This window comes from Pelodiscus sinensis, chromosome 12 (assembly GCF_049634645.1).
Source record: "Pelodiscus sinensis isolate JC-2024 chromosome 12, ASM4963464v1, whole genome shotgun sequence".
NCBI lineage: Eukaryota > Metazoa > Chordata > Testudines > Trionychidae > Pelodiscus > Pelodiscus sinensis.
The window spans coordinates 42,538,742-42,545,271 of NC_134722.1; the positions used below are offsets into that span (position 1 = coordinate 42,538,742).

Here is a 6,530-nt window from a genome sequence, read left to right on the forward strand (position 1 = left end):
TCCTGTTCATCCAGCAATGTGACTTATGCCATCATGTGTCAGCAGTGTCCCTCTGCAATGTATATTGACAGACTGCTCAGTCACTTTGCCAAAGAATCAATGCCCACAAATCTGACATCTTCCAAGAGAAAATCCTATTCGTCTACATTTCAGTCTACCTGGGCATTCCCTTAGAGACCTGAAAACATGCATCTTACTTCAGAAAGACTTTAACACTAGATTACAGAGAGAAACTTCAGAACCTTCCCTCTCCCCCGCCCCACCTTTTGTTCTACAATCTGATTTATTAGTTTATAATGTGCTCACCCTCTTCATTGTATTCCTTTGTTATATATGGTCACGCCAATTCTCTTTCAGAATAGGATTTGGAGAAGTGGGTCTGGCCCACGAAAGCTCACCACCTAATAACTATCTTGTTAGTCTTTAAAGTATTATATATTTTTCCTTTTGTTTTACCATGCTACCACAGTGCATTTGCTAGACCTGTGCCTTAGGGAAAAGAATTGACCCATAGTGGTTCAAAAGTGACTTTGATTCCATTTCGCTTCCTGTACAAGTCAGTCACACTTTGTTTGGCTCCAGTAACCCTATGTCAAATATTTACTAGGCTCTCATCAGAATCAATATTACAGCTGGGCAAACCTCTCCATGCAAACCCTGTTTTTCACTTGCTTACAAGTTGTATGAAACATCCCGGGTTCAGCCAGGCATAGGAACAAGCCTCTATTGCCGTCTGCCTCTTGTCTACACTTTTGCAGCTTCCTCAACAACGGCTGGTCTGAGTCCCATGCTGGCCACAATCTCCTGTCCCTCAGGATACTGATGCCCCCTCTATGGCCTCCTTGAGACCCCATCATTGAGATTCCCATCTAGATGTAGAGGCTGAAGAAGATGGACAATTACAGGGCTCTCCACTAATCTCCCCTTTCCAGACTCCAGCATATAGTACGCTCAAGGCTCCAGCTGACTTCTCAATTGTACACAGATCTACATCCAATGTATACCCATCCCCAGACAGAACCTGAAAAGGCCAGGTGCCAGGAGAGCTATTTCAGAGTCATCACCTGTGTGTTTCAAACCTCTGACTTCCTCTGCATCCCTTTGTACCTCTAGCAGTAACCATAATCGCAACACAGTTCTGCAAGAGCCTCTCTCGCTATCTTCTCTTTCTTTTTGTGACCTCTGTAGTTTATTACAGAATGTTAGTCTAATGCATACAGAATCATTTCATGATATAAAACAAAGTTACTTGTTTCCAACAGAGTATATGCTCAGTGCTGTATAATATCCAAAAATAAACTGATAGCTCTTTAACTTGGGGATTCTTTACAAAATAGATATCCTGTGGATCATTGGCTTTTAAATTTAAAACAGTTTTGATGCTGTAATGCAAGCCCCAAACACTAGGTAGAGCAGCTAGCACAGAAATATTCTGTTCAAAATAGCAGGTTGAAATGAACATGTTGCACTGTGGTGGAAAGAGAACAGCAAAAGATTTTTAGCATTTTAAGTTTTTCCACGAATCTGTTAGTTTTGCTTTATTCTACTTTACTATTGTTAAATTAGCACTCAACAAAAGAGGGAGAAAAGTAAAGTAAATTGTATTTCCCCATGATTTCAAAGTAACAAATTTCAAAAATTAACATTTGTTTTCAAACTTCAAGAGGAGGAAAACTTCAATGAAAATGGCATTTTTCAATCAGCTGAGAATAAATACAATATATTTATTCTCTATCTCAGATTGTTTAATTTGCAGATTACTGTGCAAATTACTAAATTTCTAATTATGCTACACAACTAAAAACATTAGCGCTAAGTGTGGCTGCTTCATATACCCTGTTTCTTGTTCCTTACATTAGTGTAATCTTTTTTTGTCCTAGGACTCATGAATTAGAAAAAAAAAATCAGCTGGTGAAAAACCCTCAGAGATTAAGGGTTTCTGCAAAAGAAATGAATAGACATTCTTCCAAAAGACTTAGAAATTATCTTGGATGAATCAGTCTCCCAATCCATTTTCATAGAAGAGGAATACGATTTCTTGGATAAAACAGAGGACCCCCCCCCAAGAGGAAACACTGTTGATTCTGATACAGGAAGTTTTAATTCCAGTGCGTGAACAAGGCATCCAAATAGATGATGACAGCATGGAATGTCAGATTGCAAGCAACTGCATTAAAGAAATTGCCTCAGAGAAAGAAATGCTAAAGCTCTTCAGGGATTTATGGAAAATCCTGGCTAATGTGGAAAAAGAACTGTGTCGAATGAGAGGTCAGGGAAGATATCCCTGCTGAGAAATATAAATCTCAGCTGAAAGATAAGATTTTGCAATTACACAGACAGAATAAATGTGATCTTATTAATGATTTGACTAGACTCAAAGGTTGTACAACATCTACTTCCATTAGAGAAACACTATTTCCTGAAATGGATCAAATTTCAGCTGGCTCACACTGATAGAAGGAATTGTTCTGAACCTACAGGCTGAATACAAAGAGAAATGCAAGTCTCTCAGATTAGTTCTGCCACTTCTTTACAAGTTGAGCATTCCATGTGAAAGTTGGGGAAGTCCCAGGAGGCTGTGCACCCCATGGTTAAAGGCTGCAATACCCTAAAAAGTGGAAGGCAACTCACCCACCTCTCAGGCATCGCAATTGACCTCATGCTAAAAGAGCTTCCTGTTCACCTGATGAACGGACATGTCTGCAACCTCCCACTGCAATGGGTGACCGACATTCTGAACTCTGGGCCAAGCTGAGGGGAAGGACCAAAATGCTGGTTGTGATGATGCTGGGAGTGCAGAGCACTGGGAAATCCACCTTCCTGAATGCCACATTCCAGCGGCAGTTTGCAGTGAGTAGCGGCTGAGGTACGCAGGGAGCCTTCATGTTGCTCCTTCAAGCTAGAGCAATCTTAGAAAAGGAACAGGGCTGTGATTTCATCCTGGTGATGGACACAAAGTATGAAAGCCCCTGAACAGGCCAAGGTGGAAGAGAGTTATCAACATGACAACGAGTTGGCTATCCTGGTGACTGGACTGAACAACAGAACCATTGTTAACATGGTCATGGAGAATGCCACTGAAATGAAAGATTTTGAAAGCTGTGCTCCATGGATTTCTCAGAAAGCAAAGAGCGGGGCATAAATCCCACTGCTAATTTGCGCATCAGAACGTCAGTGATGTTTCCGCATGTGAACAAAACACGAGACACAGGAAACGCCTCCAGGAGCTACTGGATTAAGTCATCAAAACTGCAGCAAAGATGAAAAATCTAAATGAGAAAATAAACTTTTCTGATATCATGGAGGATGATCTGGAAAAAACACAGTTGGTACAAGTGTTGCCAGACTGCAATTAAGAATCTCTCTCTCCTGATGAATAGAAGCTAACAATGTGAAATGCAACAGAGACTACTGTGTGGACAACAGAAAATTCTGGAGCTCTTACAATTTTCCCTGTACTATTCTACCAGATTCAGATTTGCTGCCCCACTTTCCAAATATTGTTGTATCAGAAGTGCAAAGAGCCTGAAGAAAAAACTGGAAAGTTGCTCACTCATTTAAGAAATGTAAGGAAGCCACTCACATTAAAGAGGATCGCCACCGCAATATAGCCAATATTCAAGATGACAACATGAAAGTAATTGGAAGGACAGTGGACATGTTTTTCGAAGAAGGCTGGAGAAAAGAAAGTAAACTGGAAAACCATGAATTGGATATGCAATTTGAAATAATTTGGAAAGAAAATTTCTGAATTGGTGCCCCTTTTTTTTTATAGAACCATGAAATTCATGAAAAAATTGAGTTCTATCTGCAAAAAGACTTGGATAACAAAGGGAGTTCAGTCAGAAGATACGAGCAGGGAAAAGCCTGAGGAATTCTAGAATTAACTCTGTCAACATGAGAACCAAACATTTAGACTTTTGATTGACCAACCAGTGAAACATTGGTTTACAAAAAAACAAAAACGGTTACAGACAACAGAAAAAACTGCTGAAACGCTGATGGCCAAATGTAATAGTTACATTGAAGAGGGTCTATTTCAAGGTAGACTGATGAACATTTTGCAGGAAATTGTTACATATGTTCAATGAGAAACTTCAATAGGAGGAATTGAAAACACTTCAGACTCCAGTTTGCTCTGAAGTTGATCTGAAGCTTCACATTTTGGGGGAAGCCGCTCACACATTTCCGAAGATGCATGATGATTTTCCCCAAAGAAAATGATCCTCAGCAATGGCTGGAACAACTGATACTTCAATATTTCTCTATATTTAAGAGCCATTATTTGAAAAAAGATGCCCAACAACATAGAGCCAAGGACTTCAGCAATCAGTGTCTCCAGCTTGCCTTAATGGATTATGTTAGCAAAAAACTCGGGCTAGAAATAGCGAATGACTCAGCAGTGGACAGTCTATTGAATGTGCCAGCTGGACTTTTTCTTCAGTTCACTGTGCAGAAGAAGCTGTTTGAACATGAGAACTTCAACTATGTGAAGTTTGTCAAAGCTTGAATACAAAGGCACAGATTAGATTGGTACCAACAGGCTGAGGATTTGGAAGATCCTGAGGAAGAAGTCAAAGCACATGCTTTGGAGAGGATACAGGAAACATTTGCTATGAAATAAACACACAGATATACTCCTAAATGAGATACCGATATGATGGGATGAAGTCACTGGATGGGCAAAAATGAACCATTTTCATCTACTCTTTGCCCCTTTTAACCTATAGAAGAGGGGCCCACAGTGCTTCACGTGGGCATTCTTGGCTGTGGAGATTGCACTTGAATAAATAGGGAATGAAATATGCAGCCACTACAGTTCCGCAGCCAAAGTCCCACTTGTTCTGCCCTTCGGGCATGATTGTGAACCATTAATAACTATTCTCTGGGAACATTATCCAGCCAGTTAGGCACCCACCTTATAGAAGCCCCATCTAAGTTATGTTTGCCTAGTTTACTGATAAAAAGATCATGCAAGACCACATCAAATGCCTTACAAAATTCTAGATATACCATGTCCACCACTCTCCCTTATCCAACAAATTCCTGCAGTCTAGAAGTAGCTTCAGTGCCTGCTGGACACCCACCGCCCTGTGCCAGGCATCACACACTCTGGGGGCCAAAAACACGTCCGAGGGGTGGACAGCATTTGGGAGCCAGCAGGAAGAGGAAAATGAGGACACACTTGTCATGCAGTTTGCCCTCTCATCCAGTTGGTAGCTGTGCTGCAGACAGGAACGTAACCTCAGCCACAGCCCTGGCACTGGGGGCCCCACGCTGGCCTCACGTCTTGTTGAGCTGTGGGGTGCCGACCAGCGCTATGCTGGAGAGCCCCTTCGCATCACACTGCACCCAGCACCCGTCCTGGTCCCGGTGGCTCTGTCCGGCTGTGGAGCGGTGGATCTTAGATCAGGCTCAGCATCCTTGTGGTGGCCAGGCCCGGCTCCATGTGGCCTGTTGGCAGCTGCCTTCCAGAATAACATCCTGTTCCTGCTTTAGCTGACGGAGCTGCAGCTGGGCTCTGCCTGGGCTAGGGCCTGACAGGTGCAAACCAAGCTCCAGAGGCGACTCGGGCGGCTCCGTCCCTCCCAGCAGGGGAAAGTTTCAGGTTGGGCTTCGCTGGCTCCACCCCGGAGCCTGAATGGAACCTTCTGGCCAGACAGAGCCTGGGGGCCGGGCGGCGCCCGAGAGCGACAGCCGCTCTCTGGGGGGTGTGCGCTGGGCGGTGCGCTTGGAACCCGGCGCTGGCTGGCGCTAGGGGTGAGCCAGCGGGTGGGTGAGCCACTGGGACCCAGCCGAGCACCGTGTGTTGGGCTGGACGGGGCGCGTCGGTCTCTGCTAAATGCCCCCCCACATTCACGCAGGCTGTAAACTGCGCAGGATCAGCATCCTCCCAACCTCCCCTCTCCGCCCCATGGCCGGCGGGTCCAGCAGCCTTCCTGCTTGTGGGGATTTGGCCCCACCCCATGGCCACCCAGCTGGGATCTGGCCCCCTGTCTCCAGTTGAGCCCCGGGTGCTTGGCACTGCCTGATTGCTGCTCCTCATTCCAGGGTGTGGTGGGAGCTGCAAAGTGCCCCAGTCACCTTTGTACTGCATTGCCGCCGAATTAGTTTGCAGAGCTCACATGCCCTCTTCTGAGGGTGCCTTGTCTGTCAGGAGATCCCCGCCCCCACTCTACAGGTGCTGCAGGGTCTTCTTTATGACTCAGCCATGCCACAAACTGGGTGCCCCCTTTCGAGGGGAGGGGCACATATCTCACAATACTGCAAGACCCAGAACCCACCATTCTGGGTCCCACCCCAGGGCTATCAGATTTTGCTGCCTCGTCCTAACTCCCTCCACCATTATTAAGGGCAAAGCAGTAAACACAATAACAGTAGCTCAGCTGCAGAGTGGTGGACTGTAGGAGCGGCTCAGCAAGTCACCCCTGGGTGTCTGGTTCAACTCCTGCTCGAAGGAGAGTGTCTTTTTCCTCCCCTGCTCAGGCAGAGCGAGAGAAGAAAGGCAGCTTTTGTCTGCGTGAGGCTGC

General features: G+C 45.0%; 1 pseudogene; it reads left to right on the forward strand.

The window, feature by feature from the left end:
- The first annotated feature begins 2,144 nt into the window (after positions 1 to 2,144).
- LOC142831187 (up-regulator of cell proliferation-like) lies at positions 2,145 to 3,387 on the forward strand (annotated as a pseudogene).
- The last annotated feature ends 3,143 nt before the right edge of the window (positions 3,388 to 6,530 follow it).